Genomic DNA, 26,145 nt, shown 5'->3' with positions numbered 1-26,145 from the left:
GCTTCAGCAGATCTACAAAGCCCTGCTTGGTTTCAGTTCCCTACCTGTAGAGACAATGATCGTACTTAATTTCCTTCATAAAAACCTTTGATACCTATTGAATAAAAAGCACCTTACAAGCAACTCACACATACAGAATTGATTTTATATGTACTCATAAGTGAATTACACCTGTGGACACAGAAGAATGTACAGAATGGATTGGCAAGCTAATGTTCGTACAGAAGCAGAACTATAAAACTACAGTAACATTTAGAGTTAAACTTTGTTTTCTAAACTGCATGGAGTCTTAATACAAGCTTGAGCATTATGCTGCTATATGTTATGTACCATGAATGAACAGAATTACTGAAGAACTACCTACTAGAAACTTTGTTTCTTAACCTTCTTCAGAAGTTTGTCTTATCTTCAGGTTCAAATGATCACTCCAAATAAGCCATCTTAGGAAAAACTACCAGCATTGTTACAGCTAAGTTTCTTATACAAATCATATGCTGCTCACACAAATTGAATATACTTACGAGTGGATTGAATAACAGTTTTTGAAAATACTCAAGTCTTTAAAATTGTTTTCATTTGCATATATGGAAATGCCACTACTTTACCTCCAAAATCTTGTAAATTTTTCCAATGAATGTGCTAAAGGACCTCTCAAAATCATTACACAGATACTTTTACAAGCATGCACTGAGTTTCTGCAAAGCAAGGTAGTATTTTACTGTGTATGAAGTCTTCTGAAAAGGACTGATTGTATTATACACGAGATTACTTACTAGAATTGTTCACTTTTCTGTGTGAATTTTCAGATATATGCCTCATGGCACAACTATTGGGCTGAATCACTTTTTCAGGTAGTATATTTTAGCGAGTGTTTGGTGGTTACACATATGCAAACAGACTAGTGGGAGCACAAGAAACAGCACCAAAGACGAATGCTAATATTTATGGAGTTAGAGCATTAAGCTGGCTTGGAAACAGAATCATTTTGTTTATCCAAAATCCAGCTACAATCTAGAGGATGCAAACTTCTAACCACCATGCTAAACGTTACAAGAACTAGTAAGAGCCAGCTCAGTTTAAAATCTAACTGTGGTTAAAAAACAGGAATCAAACCATGCTAGCTGTTACATAGATTTTTATTATTTTTTATCTGATGGTCTCTGTGGGCTTTTGTTTGTTTTTAAATCTTAGCAGGCACCTATCATCAGCTATGCTGTCATTGTATCCTCTAGTCAGCCCTTGCAGACATCACATGCCCTTCAGACTTTCATCCGCCCAGAGCACCTGCTTCATAGCTAACGCAGAATCTCTCTTATGGTCTCTCCATGGTCCTTCTCAACTGAGACCTGGTATCTGTAAAACCTTTGGGACTCTCCTATCCAAGGAGTTGTAATTCTTATCTTCTTTTCAGACTTGTTTCTTTCATGGCAACATGCTGTGCTAGAGGCCAACTTTCTTTTTATCAAGTTCTAACAAGCCTCGTAAAAGATACCACCTCAGATCTGATTTTTATCCTTAAGTGAATGAACAACTTCTAAACACTTGGGAATTGCTAAAATGAGAAGAAAGGGGTTCCTTTTTGTGTCACGCTTAGTTGTGTAATTTTGCTTTTTCAGCCTTTCCCAATGGCAAGTCCTTCTCCCTCTCTTCTACAGCCCTCTTCCTGAATACTTTACAGCTATTTGCTGGTTCCCCATAAACCTGTCTCTAATATCCATTCTTCCCTGGGCCCACAAACATGAGCAGGATCTATAGCTGAAGGTCATGGAGGTATCTTCTGTCTTAAGTAAATGGACAAGGCCCCATTTTTCCTTTGGAATATTTCCTCTAATCAAGAAGGAAGTGCACCTACCTGACAGGATGCTGTTTTGGTCTTTTATCAGCACTGCTGTACAACTGCATTTAGGACTCTCTGTGCAGTAGTGGATTAACCATTAGTTCTTCTTTCTCTCCCAGGGGTTACAATGATTGCCTCCTTAGAATTTCACCATGACGTTGTGCCTGGAAGGGAATGGGATAGAGTTAAACCAGGAGTTCCTTAGATGTGAACAAGTGGCCCTGTTGTTAGATGACCATGCTGACTACTCCTGCTTAATTTCTACAAAAAAAACCAAACATTATCCATTGTCTAACAACTGAGCCCTAATAGCTCTTTTGCTTATGGCTGCTATTGAAATAAAGCAATAAATCTATCCATACCAGCAACACCTTCTTTCTTAGGGAATGAATACAATTTATCAACTCCAAAAGTCACACTGCTAATACAATCATAATTTAGAATTTCCAAGAACCCTGTGGACAGACATAGCCTCGCAGATAGGAGAGTCTATCTTGCTGTCATTCCAATGTTGAGGACAAGAATAAAGAAGTCATTAAATATTTTAGTAAAATAAGGTTATTTCCCCAGACTTTTCTTTTTTGCTGTATTTAATAGAACCATGTCAGATAACAGATCCATCTAGCCAAGTATCCTGGTCTCTGACAATGTCCAGCAGACACTGAAAAACACAGGCACAGAGATAAGTATGTACCAACATTTAACCAGAATATTCTTCCAGCAGAGACACCTGCTGTTGTATACAATGACCCTTGATGGATTTTTTTTCCCCTTGATCTACCCTTATCATTTTTAAACCTGTATAAAATTTTAGCATTTACACCATCATGAGACAAGGATTTCCACAGTGACAGCCCATTTTGTTATGAGGGATCTCCTCCTGTCAGGTAGTTTCACTTAGAATTCCAGCTTCTTTTTAAGCCACACTTTTTACAGAATCTTTGAAAAACACTTTTTTTTTTTTTTTAACTTACCCTAAACAAACGTTTCCCGTTAAAACACTACATTTACGCTATTACATAAAAAACAGAAAATAAGGATTAAAGTCAAAAGGAAATAAGAGCCACTAACCTATGCTTGTTACACGAACCAAAAACAACCAGGAAAGATAGAGTTAATTTTTAAATATCAGTTCATAAGATAGGCTGTTAGGTGCCATTAACTAGTTAGGATTTCCTAATTGTTGTTATGGAGTTATTATCTAGAATGCTGCATTTTTATCCCAGTCTCACTGCTGCCATTCCGTGGCAGGCCAAGAAGCTGTGAACTATCACTCAGCTGATGAAATGGAGCTGGGCACCTCATTAAGCCAACCAACTATGTGCCAGTTCTTTCTACTTTGCAAGCTATATCTTCCATAACCTCTCAGCCCTTCTGGAACCTCAGCTGAATTAAGCACAAGAGTGACTGGAGGGAGTCATGTACTGCGTCCTTACACCTGTGTTAAATAACAAAGCATCACAGGGGCTTACCCCATAGTAAAATGAGGAGGAAAAACAGCTTTGTGAATAACGTATTTATTTCAATCCTCATAGAGTTCCTTTAGTAATGTCAGAAAGCAGTGGCAACTCCTTTTTATCTTTACTGTTGTCACTTCTCTGAACAATGGGCTTTTCTCCTGTTGTTGGACAGACATGAGAAAAGCTTCAGCATCAGACTGAAGTTGGCCTGCTTGCCTGCAAGCTATCTCTTCAGAAGAAGGCAGCTGGAAGACAGTCTTCGCTCATGTTCCAAATATACCGTGCCATAGGATGCAGCATGGTTTCCTGTAAGACAGGGCATAAACCCTTCCTGGCTAGAAGGAAGGAACAGCATGGTGAGGTTCATGTAGACTGGGGGATAACAGCCACTCCTTTCTGTCCTGGGCAGCAAAGCAGAGTGCTGACCCACTGCACAATCACTCTGAGGGACAGTCACTTCTTGCCCTGCAGGGGGACAGCTGGCTTCTGGACAGGCACAAGGCTTCTCCCATTCTTCATGAGGACTGCAGAGCCTGATCCTCAGCTGCCCTTGCTTTCATTCATCCCGTCACACCCTGCGAGGTGGTCTCAGGAGAGCAGGGACCTGCCCTAACTGTGCTACTCTGCTCTCAGAAGTCCTGCCTGCCACACTGCCCATTGAGTGTGGAAACCTTGGTCAGGGCACGTGCAGGGAGGTGGCAGCCAGGTGTCCTCATTGCCAGCCCTACTGCTCAGGCTCCCCACAGCTACACGAAGACGTGACCAAGAAGAGCCTTTTCTGCCTGCTGGCTTCAGAGGCGCACCAAACACAAAAAGCAAAGGTGGGCAAGGCTCTGTCTCTCTCCTTAGTGACTGATGAATTGGATGACAAAAAATAGTTGCAGATGATGTATTTATACACATTAAAGTACATAAAATATTTTTTCTGGCTTGCGTATCCTTTAAAATAGACCTGATTGTCTCAAATAAAACTTATACCATTTCCATACGAGGACCCACACAGAGCAGAATGAACTTCCTACCATCACACAGTAATTTCTTTTGAAATCTTTACCACACAGACAGCGTGGCAAGGCAGAGTGTTGAAGACAAGTGCTTTCAAGAGATACTAGACAATGTAGTGAAGTACAGGCATGGACAAGTGCCTTGTAAAGGTAAGAACCCCCTCTACTGACCTTAAGATGATATCTTCCCAACAGACCAGAAGTACAGCTCGTACATGTGCATAATTATACACACTGTATGGTCTTATAGACGTGCATTAATATATTCACAGACTTGCAACATACAAATTCCAGCCATTAATATGACAATATTTTCTCTCTAGAGATGTATCAATACTGGTTTATTTCTAAGGTCTATAGCTAATTTCAACTCCAGGTCATACCAACCTCATGTAATAGCATACCCATTTATCAAGTGTCATACTACATCACCAAGAAAAACTGAAAGTTTAAATGCTTTCTAAGTCAGTTCCTTTTGCCAAGAGTATTTTGGACAATGCCATCTGCCCAAGGGTTTATTTCTACTAAGCAGTGTCTTAAAGCCCTGTTGGCCGTGGGGCTGCATCCATTCTTCACATACAAATCAATGGATACCCTTAACTTCAGTGACAAGAGGGTAAGGTTTCATGCTATAAAAATATAACGCCCACAATATTTGTCAAATCAACTTCATTCTGAAATCCTCTGTCACTGCAAAAAAAACAAACAACTATTGGCTCACTTTAAAACTGAACTGTGGTTTAAGACCAAGTGCTAAATCAAATCCAGTCATATATAGCCTAGGATTTAAATATATGTTTTAAAGTGACAGCTAAAGAGCAGTTTGGGCACCACATCCACCAGCTAATTCATGTTTAAAATAAATCCGATGCAACCTGAAGTACATAGTATGTTTATACTTCAGAATGCAGCATTGGTTGGGATATCTGAGGCAATTCAGTGTCAGAAATACATAAACCATGATCATCCAGCACTCAGTGAGTCCAATATGCTCAGAGAAACTTGATTAAATCTCAAGTAACCTTACCAAGCACAGAACTGGGTGGTATAGTATACTATATAAGGTATACAGCGTATACTCATCATTTCAAGGTCAGCTAGTTAAAATACATCTATCCATATCTGTTAGGAAAGAGTTGAAAGTCTTCTAATTCAAACAAAGCCTCAGAACTGATGTATGAAGAACAGTTAGACTAAAAGGAGAGAAAAATGCATGTGGCAAGACAGCCCAGGATGATACAGAGATAGGACATGCTAAAGGAGAAAAGCTAATCTCTCAGACATTGCATCAGTTTAGGTTCTCTTTATATTCCCTTAACATACTCCTGGAATTGTCCTTTGCTAGTAAGCCATTTCCTGAAAGCCTGAAAGGCCAACTGTTCAGTACCATAACATTTAAAATTTCTAGAATTAAGTAATTAGAAAACAATATGCTTGAAGAACACAAGACCACTCAAGGCTTGAAAGTGATCAATAACAGCACAAGTAATTAAGTTTTTTTTAAACAAAAACCTTTCTATACAACTTCAGGTATCAGTAATAATGATAATTATTACTTTCATGATCATTAGATTGCTAGAGGATATTTGAATGCCAGCATTTAAAGATGGAGTTTTTATCTAACTCATCCTTGGAAGGCTTCACTGGCAGGCAACTTGAAGTACTTCTTCAATATCAGCAGTAGCATAATGTAATGAGAAAATGAGCTGATAACTTGTGAAGTCAACATCATCTTCTGTTCTGGTAGAGGGCAAATTTAAGTGATTCCTGCTATTTCTGTCACTTAGCTCAGCCATTCCCTTTTATCACACCTTATATTTGTGTTGATCCCCAGGTAGGGCAACTGAAAGCTTTTTTGTTGACAAGAAATCCAGGTACTGAGGTCAGCCCTTCAATGCTGAAATGTATGATTAGCAGGTAGAATTAATCTAAAACTATCCTGTAGTTCTCTTAACTCCTAAAGCAATTGCTTCATTCCCACTAGCAGCACCTTTGTACACAAGTACATTAAGTGTTAAGCCTCACAAACCACGAAAACCTGAGATAACAGTGGCTGTACATCAAGGTCCATCAGGTGGTGGATATCAAACTGCTGTTCTCAGTGCTGTGGGCTCCATATATTAGCACTCAGAATAGTTGAATCAGCACACAAGTCCATTTCTTGAAAGGTATTAATCTTTTTAAAGGTGAAGAATTAATAACAGAGAGAGAGAGAAAGGGTGAGAGAAATGCAATCTGTTACAGGACTGGGAGAGTGCAAATGAAGATTAGAGCTGTAGTTAGCTGTCGCAAGAGATTGCAGCCTCTGGTGAACAAACCCTCTCAACTCACTGGCATTTGTCACTCCAGCATTCTGGCCTAAATTACATTTAAAATAATTTTGAGACAGTGGAACTGCTCATAACCTGTGTAAAAGCGAATATTAGGATGGCAGGAGGCTGGAAGTAATGAAAGGTCTTGGATAGATTCTTTATTAACATGTATTCCATGCACAAGAAATAGGCAGAGAGGAACAAAGCAGTATGGATTTTCTAGCTTGTATTAAACTACAAGATAGAAATAACTGCTAGCACAGAATCTCCTGAAAAATTTCAGAGACTCAGCAGGGCTTTTAAAATCATTTGTGTTTCTCTAATCCCTGTCTTCTACCCAGCCTACTACTTGATGTGTTTTTGATGTGTTTTGGAACAGGTAAACGAGGTCCAGAAATGCACATGCAGTAGAGATGCAGGCGGACCAAACACATCCTAATACAGTCAGTAGCTATGCTAAACCTTCCTGGGAATCGGCTGAAGGGACAAACTGGAACCATTGGTTTGAAAGCTGTTTTTTGCTATTTCCCATTTCTGCTGAATCAAAGCAGGATTAAGCCCTTCTGGGTTTGGGATTTTACCAGACTGCAAACTCAAGGCTTGTGTCTACACCATCACATTCACTGACAGAGGGACAGTGGTGCCAGATGCAAGGGAGGGCGCCCACTGCCACAGGGTGCAGTAACATATTAAGGTGTCTTCAGCTTCATGACCTGTTACTACCATTGTGTCCTGTCCTTATCAATTTTGTATCTCTTTATTTTTGCCATTGGTAGGAAGTATCAACGATGCACTTGAGAGCTGTTGTAACCCCCCATTTTCATCTGCTGGAGGGTTCCATAGACAGGAAGCCCTAGACCCTACATCTTTCCAATCTCTTTCAAGCTTAGTGGAAAAACTCATGTGTGAGAGAGTGGCAAGACTGAAGTCAAATTCTTATTTTAGGCTTGCAAATTAATTTATGAGCAATGACATAGCAATGCTAGCTGAATATGAGCCAGCAGTGTGCTCAGGTGGCCAAGAAGGCCAACAGCATTTGGGATTGTATCAGAAATAGTGTGGCCAGGGAAGTGATTGTTCCCCTGTACTCAGCTCTAGTGAGGCCACACATAGTATTGTGTTCAGTTTTAGGCCCCTCACTACAAGAAGGTCATGAAGGTGCTGGAGCATGTACTAAAAAGGGCAAAGAAGTTGGTGAAGGGTCTAGAGAACTAGTCTCATGAGGACTGGCTGAGGAAACTGAGGTTATTTAGCCTAAAGAAAAGAAGGCTCAGAGGAGAACTTACTCTCTACAGCTATCTCAAAGGAGGCTGTAGCAAGGTGAGGAGGTCAGTCTCTTCCCACAAGCATGAAGTGATAGAACACAAGGAAATGACCTCAGGTCGCACTGGGGAGGTTTAGATTGGATATTTGGAAAAATTTCTTCATCTGCAGGGTGGTTAGGCACTGGAACAGGCTGCCCAGGGAAGCGGTGGAGTCACCATCCCTAGAGATATTTAAAAGATGGGTACATGTGGTGCTTAGGTGCATGGTTTAGTGGTAGGCTTGGTAGTGCTAGGTTAACAGTTGGACTTCATGATCTTAGAGGTCTTTCCCAACCTGAATGATTCTACGATAATGTAATTGAAGATTTGTTATTGTAGAGAAACATGCAAAAATCTGGTTAGAATACAGCACGGTGACAATGTTGTATAGCAGCCTTCCTACAAACTGTGGCTCAAAACACTGTACAAAGCATTATCAAGCAATGTTTTATATTAAAGAACGGAGTTAAAAAGACACTGATTAATGAATTAAAACGCTTGGTCATAAATCCAAAGAAAGAAAAAACAGCAAGCATAAGAGGTTGAAGATACATTTTGAGACAGATTTGAGAGGAGATAGAGACTCAGTGAAGCAGATACACAAGAAGCTTAGTCCATGTTGATAGCAGATCACAAGAAGAGTGTTGTACTGTAAGGAGCTATGATTAAGCATAGAAAAGGTCTAGAGAATGAGGGCAGGAGCAGTAACAAAGGAGCTGGTGTTCCACAACCTCATCTCTCACGCTGTCATTAACCATTAGGAAATGGGATGAAGTACTATCCCAATTAGACTGGTGGCATTTACAACAGCCCATTTTGCTAAAGCAAAAAAGGACTGGTAGACTGGAAGACCATTAAAAAAGCAGAGTAGGTTGATCAGATCTGAGGGGTCCACTGAGAACAAAGCTGCAGGAATGGCAGAGGCAAGTGAAGGTGGGAGGATCTGGAGAGACAGTAGAGGACATAACTGTTTCTGCACCTACCTGACCATTTATATTCACCATCATATATATTGCACCATTTATATTCAGAAGGAACAAAACCAGATTTACTGGAGCGTGCATGCTATAAAGGGTGACATTCACAGGCAACATGAAAGGAGACACAAACCAGGTCTTTTACACTGAGGTCAATCAGCTGCAGTCAATTGCTAGACTCTTTCTCAGACTATGCACACCTTAGTCACCCAAATACAAGTCCTATGCTAGGGACTCTGAATTAGTGTTTTGAAAAACTAGGACAAAAGTTACAGTTAACTGCAACAATAAGCTTAAATACACTGTGTCTGTCCATACAAATACATTTCTCTACCACTTTGCTAGTTAGCATATTGCTGAGAGGCAAACCAAGTGAGGTTCTAGATAAAGGCTGAAGCATTAAGTAAAATGATCTCTAAACCATTTGCTGTAAGGTCTTCTAGAAGCAAGCTCCAACTTCCTTACGCTATGATAAAGGAGCAGGTAACAAGCCCAACCAAACACACCATTTAGCCACCAGGCCTGCAATGAGGTCCAGGCAGTACCTTTCTGGAAGTCAGCATACTCCAGGTAGTACTATATTGACACAGACACTACTGATGCAGAGGTCACTGCAACACTGATGCCAGAGGGATTAAGAACTCAGATTAATTTCTCTGCAACATTGCAGATACATCTCTGGCTTGGGGGCTGGCTTAGATCATTAGCATTTTCCCATACCTTTTGCAACTCCAGAGACAAATCACTGCTCTAGCAACAAATAACCCTTTTACCTAGAAAGGGATCCTTCCCTCTCTCCTGCTCAGGAGAGACAGCCTTTCACCTCATCCCTTTTTCTTCTGAAAGAGAGCAAAGCCTGTGCCAGTCTCTACTGATCTACGTGGAATTCATTTACAAAGAATTTCTATTGTAAGGTAAAGCAGATTCACCATGACTTAACACAAAATAATGTCTGAATATAATGTCACATTAATAGATACAGACTAAAAAGGTCAAACATTTTGCAACCACACTACTCTGTTCCTGGTCACAAGATAGCAGGAGTTAACCCTTTGTGTCAAGCTGCAGTGACCCTCCGCTCAGCACGACAAAGGAAGCCTACCACTGAGGTATCAGACCAGTCCTCGCTCCACCTTTCCCCTTTCAACATCATATGCTGAAAACATTTTCCGGGCACAGTACCTTGCCTTCAAAGCTAGGATAAAACTAGAAAGAAAAAATGGGAGGTGGAAGACAGGATTTCAACCTAGTTCGGTCTAATTTTTAAATGGAGTCAGTGTTTTTCATTCTAGATGCCTGCTTACTTATTCAACTCAAGTTCATTCTTAGGGGGATCTTGTCAATAAAGTCAAATCAGGCTCTCTGTGAGCAGTGAGGTTTTGAGGGTCTTTTTTGAGGGCTTCATTAAAAGCAGACAGTTTCTCTAACCTTTTAGCAGAACCTGTTATCTGATGACGTGAATTAAAGTCTCTCAAATGACTAATAATCATATCAAGGCTGCCATGTCAGCTTGTAGATTTGAATAAGAGGGTCTGAAAACATTTGCATGCCTCGATGTGCCAGTGCTAAGAAGCTAATGTGATAGTGCTGTCATAAAGCACTGGAAAGACATGACTTAATGTAATCTGTCATGTCATATGCTAATCTTCAGCCATTACTTGAGTGCTGTAAGTAAGTAGAAAGCATTTGGGAGAAATCCTTTTCAATTTCTCTGAGTACCACTTCTGCTGCTGGTCAGCTCAAATGGGTTTTGTGCATTTAATGCAGAGCTCAAGTCAAGTTGGTTTAGGTCACACTTAATTAACCAGCACGTTGATGGGTTGGGCTGGTGTAGCACTATGGAAGATGGGTATTCCTGATACTGCCTAACAAGTAAATATTTCATATGCTGGAGGAAAAAGAGACTTAGTCCTTGATAAGAAAATGTCCTTTCACAAAAACACTCTTTAGCAAGGCACTGTTTTCTGTGCCTCTCTTACCTTGCCTCTATACAGTTTAAACAAAGATGATTATAAATACTTAAAAACACTTCCATTTGTAACTACAAACTTTATAACCACCTGATGTGGAGTTGTCATTTAAACAATAGACAAGAGAAAGCTTTAAACACAATGTACTTTTTAATAAGAACAGAAGAAATGATCAAAGGGAAAATTTAACTTTACTTATTTGTTTTAGGAAAATGACACCAACATTTTTTAATACACAGCAGGTAGAAGAGGGAGAAATTCTCACAATGCTAAGTACAGCATGTGGGATGGAAAATGAAACATTAGTGAGAATGACAGAAATTTCAGGACAATTTTAGCAAAGTGTGAAGGGATTTTGAGTCAACACTTGAAGGTTATTTTAATAATAGCTACAGCCTATTCAAATAAAAGCTTAAGAACCCTGTGCCTTTTGCAGCTACGAGGATGTTTAGCAGGGCTCAGCAGTTTGCAGCATACCCCAGCTAAACCTGAAGGCTTTGTGTTTAAAGATTTCAGATCATTTCAATTAGGACTGCCATAAAGAACCATGGGAACACTACACCCACACCAAGAATAAGAAAACTTTCCTTGTTCCGTTTTCTTGGTGGTCACATTGGAATCAAATCCTGCAAAAGTCAGACATTTCATAGACCTACAGGAAACGGAGATAGACAATCTTTACAGTATTAGGTCATTTTGTTCATTCTCTTGCCAATGTTGGATTGTTCCCCACAGTAAATTGTGAAGTGGTTCATTCAATCTAAATTTAAAATGACTCATTTTAATAGGGCTTCCACCATTCCCAAAGGGAACATGTAAAGTATTCTTACCCTCCAGCATCAAATGTGCCTCTTCCCCTCTTCAGATCTAAGTTTTCCCCTATCTTACTATGGCCTAGAAGAACTCATGCTTTTTTGCAGACTCAGTTTCCCTTACTATTAAAACACTTGAAGAGTTTCCAATCAAGAAACAGTCTTCCCCTTATGGATGAATAAAATGATCCAAGATATTGTCAGCTCTGTATGGGATCTGCAATCCTTCAGTCTTTTAATGCTGGGTTAAAGACCTTTTTCCTTCCCATTTAATGTCTTCCAGTGATTCTTCAAACACTAATCTTTCAGAGACATTCCCCCCCCCCCATTCATCCTCTACTGATGACGCTATTACAATGAAATAAAGTTACCTGCCTTTTTCTGCATCATGGAGGAATGACAAGTTTTCCATTCTCACTAGAAATACCAGCTAGAAAGACAGGGACCATAGGAACACAAGCCTTCACCAGTTCAGTGTAGTTGAACGGTCTCAAGGCTGGACAGACCACCAGGAGATGCATCATCTAAGTACTTTTGGTGTGAAATAACCCAAGGCCAGAGCTAGAGCAGAGTAATTGACAAGTTTTAAAGAGACAGCTTCCCTTATTACTGAAAGTCTTGCCCATAGCCCAACATCACTACAAAGTTTGCAGGAGAGTCAGCCAGAACATCAGTCACTATATTTAATTTACTCTTTCCTAACATAGACCATCCACCAGTCCAGCTTCTCAATTTTGTTTTTCTCCAAACTCCCTCCAAACTTTTGACAACCTTTGAATATAATGGTGCCCAGAACTAATAGGGACTGCACATCCAGGAAGTAAGGCTGATGCATTTGTCTTATGCTGATTTAAGGGGAAACACGCTATTTTATTCACCAACAGATAAAAGGGGACTATTTTTGTAGATGAACAGACAAGTTGGACTTTGGCCATATTAATTTGGTGGTCTCACACTTACCATTGCCAGGTAGCATGTTTTTCCAGAGCATTTGCCTGAAAACATCTACTCAAACTCACATTGGGTTTTTATCTTCAGTGCATTAGCTTGAGCTGCAACTCCAGTTTTGCAAAAAATGTACACAAACGAAACAAAAATAAAAAAAATGCCTTGGGTCCCACCTGAATGCAGGCAGGAAGGTCTGGGCAGTAGACCTAACACATTAATTCAAACTAACCAATGCAGCAAGATGACTTAACAGACATTTTAAACACACAGTTGATACTCTCAGTTTATTTCCAATGTATCATTGTCTTCTGAAGAGACCCACCCAAGGACTATCAATGCAGATTAATTTATGAAGGCACCTAGCCAGCACTGTGACAATATTTCCCAACCAGGAACAGGCCAAAACTACCTACTGATTTCACTTGTGGCAAGATATAGCCAGCCATCAGGAGGAAACACTTTCAATTATTGTCAGCTGAGTTGGTAGGCTATGACTCAGTGTCTGCATGCATGATTACACACTCAGTTATTCAAACAAAGCAAACACGGTCTAAGCTAGTTCAAAATTACTAGCTATTGGTCTACAGAGCAAAATTTATCAAGCATCATAGAAGTATGAAGCATCAAAAAGAAGAACGTAGAGACATCCCTTATTGTAAAAGTCATTTACAATAGGCTTCCAAAGTTTATTACAAACTTCTAAAATAAGATGAAATGTATCCTAAATTTTTCATGGTTTATGATCAATAGGCTATAGGAAGTAAGCTCAAACTGACAATATTAAACTATGAATGTTTGCATGCACCACTGCAGATAACTACCTGAAAGATCTAAGTCAATAATACAACAGATGGGAAAGAGGTTATTTCTGTAAGCAAACAGAATGACTTAAACTAGTACAAATCAGAAACCAAGACTCTCCAGCAAAAGATTTCCGGAAGTTTATCAAATTTATATCAATTAGTTATTTCTTCTTGTCATTGGTAGGGGAATTACTAGGATTAGAGAACTGGAATCCTCCACACTGCCTTCCTCATATAAACACGACCTTATACTCCAAAAGTGACACAACAGTACCAGAAGGAGATAAGGCATAGAGAGCCTAAGTAAACTAAGATTCAGAATTAATAAAAAAACACCTATTAACAACGGACCCACTATACAAAAAAAGTAATTTAAGGCAGAGAAAAGAATGCAACTGTTTAAAGCCTCCTCGGTCCGCATTAAACTGATTTCCTCAGCCTGACTCTTCCAAAGTTATCTAGGACTTGATTCAGCCTATTAGAGCAACGACAGTGGAAGGCACCTTATGGGCTAGCTTTCCATAAGACCCTGACAGTCAGATGAGGACAGATTTCTAAAGAGCTTGCTGTATGTATTTGCCAGTTGCAAGGTAATTTACTGATGAAATTTCTTACACTCTACTAATATCAAACACTAATGAAATAATAGTTTTACATTTCCACTAAAATATGGTTTGGGTTTAAAGTTGTTTGGATATAACACAAGAAATCCACAGTCTGTATTTCCACATCTCATTGCATAAAATCTTACAAATTAGGAATTAAGACAGCTGTTTCCTCATTTAGGAAACCTAACATTTACCATATCAGAAGAATCAGAAATACAGAAAGAAAATCTTCCCAGAAGTACCAGCATTTTCTACAGTAAACTAGACAGGATGGATATTTGGAGGATTTCATAGATAGTTTTCTGTTCTTTAGTCACATCTGCTAATGTCATTAGGCACAGACACTGGGGTGGGTCCCCCATTTTCTTTGGCCCAAGTTTTGACCTCCCCTAGAAAGATGTATTAAAAGCCAGTGGGCTTTGATTTAGTTCCTTGCTTTTCCATAAGCAATAGGGCTAATGGCAAGCAGTCAAAATATTCCCTTAGAAGCTTGAAGTGACATTAATATGAGTTTGGGATTTTACCAGGTCTTTGACTGCAGAATTCAGACTTTTCTACTGTAACACTACACATGTAAATGTTCTGAAGCTTCTATTACCTGCAGGCTTTAAAAAAACACAAAACAAAACAGAAGAATGTTTGATTTGGATGGTTGCATTAGATTAGGGGATATTAATGGATTAAACCCACAGCCTCAAAAGTAATTGCCAGTTGTCTACAAGTGACTACTTCTACATAAAGGCCAAAAATTATCAAAGCAAACCACAAACAGTAATTCGTAAGCATAGAACATGCGCTCCCTGTTTATATTTCTAGGTCAGTGCCTCCAGTCTACACAGAAGCTTCATTACTTCTCAAATACAATGGACATCAGCTACAATTCAGAAACTGCTTTATTTATGAGTGAATAAAATGTCCTTTTGGGGGGCAATTGTTGTAGCATGGCCACTCTAGGGACAGATACACAGTCATACTCAGACCTAAAATGAGTGTATTCAGAAGTTAGCAAGAAAATTGTTTACTGGAAGTTCCTTAGTAGTTCTATTGTACAGACAAGCAGAGGGCTTCAGATTTTCAGTAATACATTCTCTCACAAGCATATCATCCCAGAACCCAAACTACACTACATATGTATGAATACATTTGTTTATGTACAAACATACAACTTCCATATATTTTAAACTGCATAATACCACATAAAATAAACTACAAAGGGAAACAGAAACAAAATATTAAAATCAAAGTTGAGTCTGAGAAAAACTTCAGCTGAACTTCTTGTTTTCTGAACCATCATAATGTGAATTGCGGTATAGTGGTATCAGCTTAACCACTAACATAATACGCACAATAAAACTAACAATATTCAGAACATATCAGTTCTTAAATTTGGATAAAGTTGACTAAAATATCTAGGGAGCTCTTGTTCCTGCATACAGCTTCAAATAAGATTAATGCACCTTAAACTTCTGCAAACAGCTAACAGCAGTTCTGCCCTTCTAGGAACACTTGTGTCCAACAACTACTAATGTATTCTGCTTAAACATTCACAAGAAAACGATGCAACTCCTATTGACTGTGACTGGACGCATGCATATTTGGATCTAATGCTTAATGGTAGGCAAGTTTTTACAAGTCCACCAAAACACCTACACCATCTATTCACACACAGCCTACAAGTTGCTCTAACATCTTCTAGGCAAAGAGTTATGATCCCAAAGCTGCCCCAATTGGAATATGGTATATGCACCAGCCATCAATGGTTGAGAGTTTATCTATCCACAATACTCTCAACAATAAGAAAGGGCTTCTCAGACTTCTTAAAAATTGAATAAAGTAGAAGTACAAAAAATAAAGAGCATAATTTTATCCTCCCCATTTTTTTCAGTAGCTATGCATAATATAGACGAGAAAATTTCTGTCACAGAAAAATCATTCTGGACATGAATTTTCAGATGCTAATGCAAAATTGATTTCAGAGCAGCTGTAGCTTGAGTACTCTGGGCTCCAAGCACACTTACAGCTCCATCTCTAGGATGGAATCTCATATAATATGACAAACCTAAGTTTAAGAAATAGAATAAGTAAGAACAGCACCACTTCCTTTGCTTCCACAGCTTAGCAAAATCATCGAATTCCTTCTTAATGAATCTGACCCTTTGAAAAAAGTAGCAAGAGTGTGGTTTATTTACTTCAGTGTTTTGAAATTTCAAGGTCACACTCACTTCTGACAAATAATTGAGAGAGCTAAAGAGCAGGTGGAACAGTGTAAAAACAGACTGAGGTCTGAATGTAAAAGCTCACCTTGGTTTAAAACAAAAGCAACTCACCATCAAAGCAGTTCTGATAGATAGCAATGACCAAAGTAGTTACAAAGATTTGAGTATCTGGAACAAACTACCTGGAGAGTAAAAATTCAGTAGAAAGGTCTCCTTCATGGAGAGAGGGAGATAAAAGACACTCCCAAGAAGTTCATGATTTCATAAGACAAACATCTGTCAGGATCCTGTTTGTAAGATAGGACGATGGAACAGAAATCAAGTTTAAGTATGCAACAGTGTCTATTGGAAAAAATAATAAATTACAAAGAACTACATAATGAGATATAGAAGCCATCTGATCTCTTAAAAATCCAAGTTAATAGATATTGAATGCAATTTGGTAAAAGTATTCACCCATGAAGGAAACAAAACCTACAAAATGATAGAATACTGTAGTCTACTGATCAAGGAAAGATTACTTTGAAAATATATTGAAATGATTGTTGGTAGAAAGGGAGAGTTGCTTATCAGAAGGAAAGCTGACAGACATTCTCATGTGAATTTAACAGTCTTCAATCACACAGCTATGGTTATGGTATAATAATCTAAATCCTGTTTTATTTCAGCCATGAAATGGTATTTCTGAGATGCCAGGGTATCTATTAGCTGAGCCACAGTTGACTTCTTTGCTGGTGAAACAGTGGTTCCAAAGGATTCTAGACTTCAAAATAACTGATACTATAGGGCTATTCAGATTGATGGGCTTTGAGACAAGTTATATCTGTATGAGACTTGAAAAAGGATTGGTCCACACACAGAGACTGGACACCTACACATGTATAAGGAGAATCATGCAGTTCAGATGTTCTCCATCGCTGGAGTTATCAGTGGAATTATTACCATCATTATAGAAAAACATACCACAAGGAAAGCTTTTATTTTGAATGCAATGTGATTATTCGCAGAGTAGGCATGGTGGGTGTATCTAGCTAGAAGAATACGAAGCCCAGTTTGATGAATATGGGCCAAAACCAGACTTTCTTATTGGTGAAGACCACGGCAATTAGAACACAGAACTCAAAGCTTAAAAAGCTGATATTAAAAAATGCAGAGGAGAGTAAATATTGTATATCAAAATTGCAAACAAATTAGACCAAAACCAGTCACCAGAAATATCTGCAGATGCACCATAATAGCATTTAGCTGTACCATAGAGGTATAAGTGGTTTTTTGAAGTCTTCCTTTTCTCTCCAACCTAGGACTAGCTAGTGACAAGACTTGAAACTTTGTCATCCTATTCTAGGATAACAAACAAACTTCCAACACACTGATACATTACCATTACAGAAATCAAAGTTTCAAGAAGGCAACACTCTTCTCTAAACTACCCTGAAACATTGTGAAGGTAAGCTGAAGAAGGAAAATGAGTGCTACAACTAAGGTTTAAAGTGGTTAAGAACTAGACCCAGAGCGGCTGATGTAAGACAGCATGTCAATAGAAAGGTGGAAAGAAAAGTGACAAAACAAATGGAATGCAAGGAAAAACACTGAAATATTATGTCTCAAATTCCTCCAAGTGCCTGTACTTTGGGGTCCTCATTTGGCAGAAGTAACATTTTGTTTTTTCCATGGAGCTAAGAATCATTTTTTCCTTCCCCTTTCTACATCTTTGTGCTGCCTTTGGCATAACACAGAAAAAGTTAATAACAAAGAAAGGACTAGATTCCTTTAAAATGTTTTATTGTCAATTGTAATTCAGCTTTAAATGGACTCTTGTCAGTTAGGGAATTGGTCTCAATTATACTTTTTTTTTTGAATGTGAGAACAGCATGAACTACAAAATATGACTATCGACATTGTATGAGCTGTCCTATGGGATCTCCCCTTTCTCCATTTCACCCTCTTTGGAATACTTTTGTTGTTATGGTACCATACCTCAGAATTGCTGTTTATCTGCAGTCTCTTCTAGAGGCAAGGATTGGAAACAAAAGAGGGAAGAGGAGGAAAAAATCTCAGGTTCACAGCTTTCTGTGTGCTTAGGGCCACATGCATTTTCCCCTCCTGCTGCCTTCTACCAACCAAATTTTTAAAATATATCCAATGTCTATCGTATTGAAATGTCTCAGCTAAATCCACCTCAGCTAATACTAATTTTAGTCTTTAAATAAAGGCTAATGCTTTGGCTCTTACTATATACACACAGCTCCTAAAAAAGCCTCAATTCACTGAGCAGTATTTGTACTATTTTAACATTGTCTAGAGAACCTAGTTTCTGTACATTATGTGTAGATGTAGGTGCTACCTACATCTGCAAGACCTCTCATTGGTCTCATAGACCAAGGATTGATCTATGAGACAGACTAAACAATTTAGAGAAGCATGGCTTTACTACTCAACACAAATGTTTTAAAGAAGGATGAAGCATTTCCTAGGCCCTCAGCTCTTAAAAAGATACATTGCATTGATAGAAATTCCAATATAATACAAAGAATGACCATATTAAATTTCTAAAAAGACACTGGAGTCATAACAGAAGGTACAGTAAGAAGCTGGCTGATTAGACTAGTGGTATATATACTACCACAATGCTGAAAAAAGTAAGGTACAGATCTAAAAGACTAGACCCAGCTAGGAAACAGTAATTACAGTGGAGAATATGATGTCTAAGTTTAGACAGTATTTCTAACAATGCAGTAATAGAAGTATGAAATAAAGGATTAAAAACACTAGAAACACTCCAAATTTTTCAGCTTTGAAAATCTGATTTATTAGCACTTCCAAAAATTTTATCCTAAGTCTTCCACCAAAATATCTCAACACAAAGAATGCAAAACATGCATCTTCAGCCTTTGCTCTGTCAGTTCTACAGCTATGTAACTTGCTTTTTTAGTACCTGCAATGACCAAAAATCATGATCACATTTTATTTTAATTGTATTCATGATGCTGTCTTTGGGGGTGCAAGTACTCAAAATAGAAAGTCTGAAATCATCCAGCAGACCAAGAGAACACTGCCTTGAATGGCAAGCAGAAAACTAATGTAATCAGGATAGAGTTGGAAATGTGTGGACTATGGACATTAAAGTGAGGTAGTTGGGAGCAAGTATGAGAATTAATGAGTAGCATAAAAAGGGTATTGAATGAGTTAACCTCTTACTTCCTTGCTTTCTTTTGTTTGTGTTGGCATATAGGAAGTCTAGCGAACTTAACCAGAAGCCGATAAAGTCTGAATGTGTGGCTAGGTAGACAGCAAAGTAGACAAATACAAGTGTAGTATACATTACAGGGCATAAATAACATTGGCTAAAAAAATAAAACAGCTTTGTTTCATATATCTTAAAGTAGAAACAGAAGCACTATATAGTATAATATGATACACTACAAAGTAAATTGAAGAATTGTGTGCAATTTTAGTTCAGTAGGACCCAATAGCACTTGTAGACTTCTTTAAAGTAGTTTATAATGCCTCTCATGCCAAGATATACAAGGCATTCTGTCAGTATGAAGAGACACGTTGAGTAGAAGTGAGACATGGACTGGGCCAATCCACATCAACTGGAAGATTGAGAACTCAGCTCACTCTATCCAGAGGAAGGAGAGTCTGGAGACATTTGCTGCAGAAGGATAAAAGTAATTTGGGGAATGACTGACATCAGGTCTCAAACTTCTTAGAAACTGAAGGTATTGTGTGCTAGAGTAAATGAGAACACAGGGAAATGAAGAGGTAAGTGAAAGAACAATATATAATACTCTACATATACTGAATGATGAGAGCACAGGGGAACTGCAACAGCAAATAGGATCTGTTGAGAAAGGTTCAAAACCAATTATTAAATATTTAAGTGATAAGGTACCTAGGGCTTGATGTCTGACAAGTTCTTTGCCACAACAACATCCTAAGCCAACACAGGGTAAATACTTTGTGATCTTCATCTGAAAGTGAAAAACATTCCCATGGATATCTAGTATTCTGCATGGTCATGGTTAAATAATTGTTTAAAGGAATGATGAAATGCTTAGCAAGCTAGCCTCAGCAGCAGACTGCTAAGATATCATCTTGCTCTTCTCATCAGTCCTGTTCTTCTCACTGGTATGCTCAGAATACATATTGCTCTGATTGCTCTAATTTGATATTCTGCTAGTCTCAAGCAATCAACTTCAGTGTTTTTCTCCCCAAAATCTGACCAAAAATAGGCTCCCCCCCCCCCCCCCCATAATGAAAGTTCATGACTGCTAGCAAAGGGAAGCATGGCAATGGATATGTATCTATTGACTTAAGATATTTAGGAAAGCAAAGAGAGAAGTAGAGTAGAGAGTAGTCATACTGCAGATACCTAATAAGGGAGGACAGGCAAATTCCCCATATCATCATGAAATAGGCTCCTTCTGAGGTTCTCTTAGGGGAATATAATTATCCTCTTGAACGATTTTGAAACATTTTTTTCTGCTTTCTTGCCCCCCTTCCCACTCCTCCCAACCTACTGCTGCAGGCCTAAAGAGAAGTCATTGCTAGTTCTTTTTGCCCCTGAATTGGACCACAAAGTTGGATTTTTTTTTAATTATTATTCATTTAAAAGGAGAGGTCCAAATCATAGAAGATGCTGAATGCTCTCAGCTTGAGAACTGTGTAGATCAGACAATCACTTGGTAGCTGTACAGAAATAACTATTTCTGGATTAGTCTGACATCTTTCCTTCTGTCTCTTAAGCTGACTTCCCCACCCCCTGCCTCTCCTCAGCCTGTTTTACCCACCTCACCATAAAGCCTCTTTTCTAGCTTCTCTCCTGAGCTCCACATTCCCAAGTGTAGCAGCCCCCCTGTTCCTTCCTTCCCAGGACAGCTGGGAAATAATGCGTGACTTCTGTAGTGTTGCGTTTCCTTCACTCAAAGTTCAGTCTTAATACTGAGAGCAAATGATATCAAGACAGTGTCAAAGACTGTCCAAGAGACCCTTTGAATCACAGTGATACAGCCAGTTCCTCTCCCCTGCCAAGGCATGGCGAGATGCTATACGCTCCACTATATATCACTTTTGGCATTGTTCTGAAGCACTGTGGCACAGCTTCCTCACAAACATCATGCATTTTGAAAATGCCTTTTTAAAGGATGCAGTCATTTCTAAACAACACAATGTATTTCATGCTACATATAAAATAGAGTATGATACAGGTGTTTTAAAATGAGCCTATCAAGACAATTTACCATTAGACAATTAAAACATCAAGAGCTTCATAAAAAAGTAGTAGGATAGGAGTTTGGCTGAAGACAGCATTTTAACAGGCACATTTTGAAGATAATACAATTAGAATTAAACCTGCTCTTAGACTTGTATAGCTGAAGACCTACAGTTTAAAAAGAAAACTGTGTCAGTCTACTATAGTAGCTTATTTCAGACTTATCTCTGTGATAGTATGTATGATTTATATAACATTAACAAAAACTTAAAGGAATAATAGCAAACGTAAATACAAGTTGAGAACTGTCTTTCATCTAATACATGATTTTATACATCAATTAATCCAATGATTAGAATAAAGAATATGATTAACATTTTTCCTTCATCCATCTTCATTTTCTAAGCAGCTCAGTTTAAAAAGTGCTGTTTCCTATTCATTATAGTGAGTTTTGGATGTTAAACAAAGACAGACCAACCTTAAGCCTTTTGATAAATATGATGCTGTGGTAACTGCAGCATTCACTTTGTATCCCATTTCTCCAAGTTCCTGTCAGCCAGATGTCACTTGCAATGCAAACACTAGAAAAATATGAAATAATAATTTCATACATCATCTGTGTGAGCACGAGCCAGTCAAACATTCAATACAAATTCAAACTGCTACTACACATAAAGCAAATATCATCCAAATAATATTTAGAATGATTGAAAGGCTTTTGATTTGGAAGTGTATTCTCTTAAGCTAAGTGGTCCCCAAGACCATCTAGAAAATTCAATTGTTTCATTTTAAAATGTTTTCTGCCCAAAATTATATCAAATCCTAATGTCTCAGTAGAAACACATGGGATTGGATTGCTGACTGGGCGCCTGATGTCAAAGAGGAATCTAATTTTCCAATGGCATTTCCTCATACTGTCTCACCAAAACACAAAATTGATAAAATTTTAATGGATAATTTTCAGAGCAGGACATTACCCATTGTGCTGGGAAATAGCGCAGGAGAACACCATGTAGCATCAGAAAGGCAATGTATCAGAACAGTTTGAATAAATATTAATATACAGAACAAGCCTTACATTCTGCAATTTTTCAGGTAGAAACAGAATTCAGAAGGTATATTTTGCAGTAACAGAAACATCCCTCTCCCCTTCCTTCTTCAGGACACTTTTAAAAAAGTGATCTCTTAAAAACATAGGTGCAATACATCTCTTGAAAGAGCACTGTGTTAATCTTTTACTGTGGTGACAGTCACAGTGAACAGTCCTCTTCTGGCTGAAATCTATTGTGAAAGTCATATTGTCTTCAATGACTACACCACTGAACACTTCATATAACCACATGTTCTGTTAAGCATCTCTAAAGCAAAGGTTGTAGTAATGAAATAAATTAAATATCACCCTTCTGGATCTTCTGATAGGATGAGGTACTGTAGGCATCAAACATAACACCTATAGTCATGACATAATATAAGGTGAAAAGTACTAAATTCTACTCCTGGTGACAGAAGTTAACTGAAGGGCAAGGTACTCATTAACTGTATTATATTATCACCCAGTAATGATGCAAAATGTGTATGGCAATGTGTTATTTAAAGTGTGTTCTTCTTTGACTAGGTTTCCTTTCTATGAAGTCTGGTCATTAATCATGTAAAACTTGAAATGTATTTAGAAAATACAACTGGACAACTAAAAAAAAGTCAATTGAAAGTAAGATTTTACTAACCTTTGTGATTTACTTGAAATTAGAAAGGAAGTGTAGCAGTGGAATATATGGTGAACAGGATTGAGCCAGCTTCCCAGTAAGCATTTCATGTCATTTATTACTAGCTGGATTTTGGCATCTGTATATATATACACTCAATATTTACAGATTATTGTTTATGCTGATATAGAGAGGAAGAACAGCATTTACGGTTAGGAGACCTATATCTGCCTTCATCAAGACTTCAGCATTTAAAAGCTTTAATAAGTATCTAAGTAAAACTTGCAGAACATTAAAAAGACCACAACAAAGGAGATCACAATGATGAAAGTGGAGAGGTTTAGTCTTGTGGGGAAAAAAGAGGCTTGTCCACACCACATGCCAAGTCAGTCATAGGTTAGGCTGCATCTTTCATAGCCATCTGAAAAAAAAAATCACTGAAGTCCTCAAATAGGTTAAAGATTAGGGCTGGTTATGTAGCCAAAGATACCTCCCTAGCTACTGTTTTCTTTCAGAAATGCTCAGATTTACTTCACTCCTCAGAGACCAGAGCCACTCTGAAGAAACGAATATTTTTGGCAAGTTTCTCTTGGTTCACAGCACGCTCTCTTCCAGTTAGCTTTGGTATGAGACTTCTCTAGATCTCCATTGTGCTTTTGGCACAATGCAAAAGCCATATTAGAGCTTGATAGGACATAGCTTCTCCAAACCCTGTCTATAACTGGAATAAAACTGATTTTCTTAAGCTACGGCTACTTTTCCTTCCCATGGCCCATCAGTCAGTTACACATCCTCTCAATGCTCTTATTTCTGTCACAGCCTGACAGATGGCCACACATATTCCATTCCATATGCCAGTCACCTTTGTTCTGCCTGCAGCTCACAGGAGTTCCCCTTCCTAGGGTTAAAAGCAGAAGAGAAGGGGAAAAAAGCAAAACTGAGCTGGATGCTTTTTCTTCAGCGTGAGGAAGGGAAACAAGACCCCTCCCATTCTTTCCCCTCCTTCCTATCCCTTTCCATCCTCTGCAGTAAGAAAAAAGCTCCCATTCTCTCTTTTCTTCAAAAGTAGAGGAGAGCTGTTTGCATTGCACAGAAATTCAACCGGGAACAATATCCAGTGCAGGAAAGGAAGTATTTCCAGAGAGGACTGAAATTCTCAGGGGGTTGGTAAGATCTGTATTGTCTTGATGTGGCTGCTCACAGTAATGAAATCTAAACAGACTTTTATTAACAAGTCTTTTCACACCTCTTCTGCTCTCAGCAGCTGAGCTCAGCACAGAGATAGACTATAACCCAGTAACTTTAAGCAGCTTTCTGTGCCTCTCTCAAATGGAGCATGCACTGGTTACCTAACTGTGCATGAGTACAATGCAGCACAGGCATCAGCTCCTGCCAAAGCTGTATTACCGGAGGAAACTGCAAAATTGACAGATTTGCCATCCTAAAGGCATAATGGTCTAAGAACGAAGAGGTGAGTGAAACAGCCAATTCCCCCAGCAGACTTTGTTCTGAATCCTGCACTGATAGCCCCTGGTAGTTCAAAGGCCCAGAATAACTATTTAATTATCAAACTGACTTATGAGTTTACTTCCAGCTTTGAAAACACCATTTAACTTTTTTATATTTTATTTTAACCAGAAAAAAGCACACCAAAAATCACACCATATCTACACCTTTCTTCATTTATAGAAGACCAAGGGTCTGAGACCCATAGTTTTATCCTTGCAGTCTGCCCCTTCTCCTCAGGAAAATTTCAATTCTCTCATTACCAGCTGAATCTTCCTTTTCTAGTTCTCCTCTCTTAATGCTTTGGACTTTCTAAGCAAGCAGTTTAGGTTGTTATCTGTCCAGGAGTCCAAGTCATTGTGGTCATACTCAGAATACCTAAAACAAGGTGGGCAGACACTGGAGCTAGTGGAGAGAAGCATGCACAGCAGAATTGCTACAGAGGCTGGTGGCAGTCTGAGTAGCTGGTACATCTGTGTGCTCTAACAACAAATTTTGCCTCAACTCATTGACACATTTTATTGTACAACTTGCCAGTGATTTCTTACAGCAGAGTTCATCAGATAAAATCTGAAGTTATCACAGTAACCTCTTCACACAACAAAGAAGGAGAGCTGTACACAGAAAGACTCTGTTGGTTTCCACAAGCTGGACTCACGGAGACATTACAAGGATAAGTGATACAATAAATTCTTCATTGCAATATTTAACCTTGAAAATGTGCATTTGGGCATAGGTTGATCTTACACCTCTATCCTCTTTGCTTAAAGGCTGTTTAAACACAACTGCATCTCCAAGACAAAGTATTTTTATTACCTCGTGTTTGCACTGTACTTTGAGGAAGCAGAACGTTATGTAAGTGCTAAGCACTATTAACATCATCCTCTTCTATTTTTCTCTTTTAACTTTTAAGTGACTATAGTGCTTGTGGAAGTTGTTGGATTGACAGCCCTGAAGACTGAGGTGCAGTACACCTGCTGAGCCAAACAGAACTAAAATGTAGAAAAACCTCTCACCAAGTTTTAAATGCACGCTTCATTTAGTTACTGTTATATGACTAGGTTTAATACTAACACTGAAAAAATTGTCGCTCCTATTTATTTGTTCTAAACATTGGTTCAATCTCCTTATATTCTGCTTTCAAAAATAATTTCTTACAGACATGCAGCACTCCAGAGACTGCTTCCCTGCCTTCAAAATCCTACAATACAATGGGATACTGTTGAAGCATAACTTCAAGCTACTGCAATCAGGTACAATGCTACATCCTAGCATTCACTTTGCACATCACAGAAAAGTACATTAGCTAGTTTCATACTAGTACTAACCACACTAACTGCTTGAGTACAGAAAGCTATTCTATATTATTGTCTAAATCTGAAGTTAGGAGACTTTCAGCAAAAGATCTGTTCCTTTGGTTGTCTAAGAAAGATCAGTAACCCTAACTAAGTCATACTGAAGCTACAATTT

At 38.5% G+C, this 26,145-nt stretch overlaps 1 long non-coding RNA gene across 4 annotated transcripts in view; it reads right to left on the bottom strand.

Moving 5' to 3' along the window:
- LOC106034043 (uncharacterized) overlaps positions 1–26,145 on the bottom strand; it is a 504,730-nt gene that overhangs the window by 231,745 nt on the left and 246,840 nt on the right. For all 4 annotated transcript variants that reach the window (XR_010833079.1, XR_010833077.1, XR_010833078.1 and 1 more), the window contains 2 exons: positions 21,945–22,047; positions 1,853–2,001 (listed from right to left, as the gene is read on the bottom strand). This is a non-coding gene — a long non-coding RNA (uncharacterized lncRNA). The remainder of the gene's footprint in view (positions 1–1,852; positions 2,002–21,944; positions 22,048–26,145) is intronic.

The sequence above is a fragment of the Anser cygnoides genome, chromosome 8 (assembly GCF_040182565.1).
Source record: "Anser cygnoides isolate HZ-2024a breed goose chromosome 8, Taihu_goose_T2T_genome, whole genome shotgun sequence".
NCBI lineage: Eukaryota > Metazoa > Chordata > Aves > Anseriformes > Anatidae > Anser > Anser cygnoides.
Note: the sequence above shows the minus strand (reverse complement) of the source record. Positions and strands in the feature narration are given on the sequence as shown.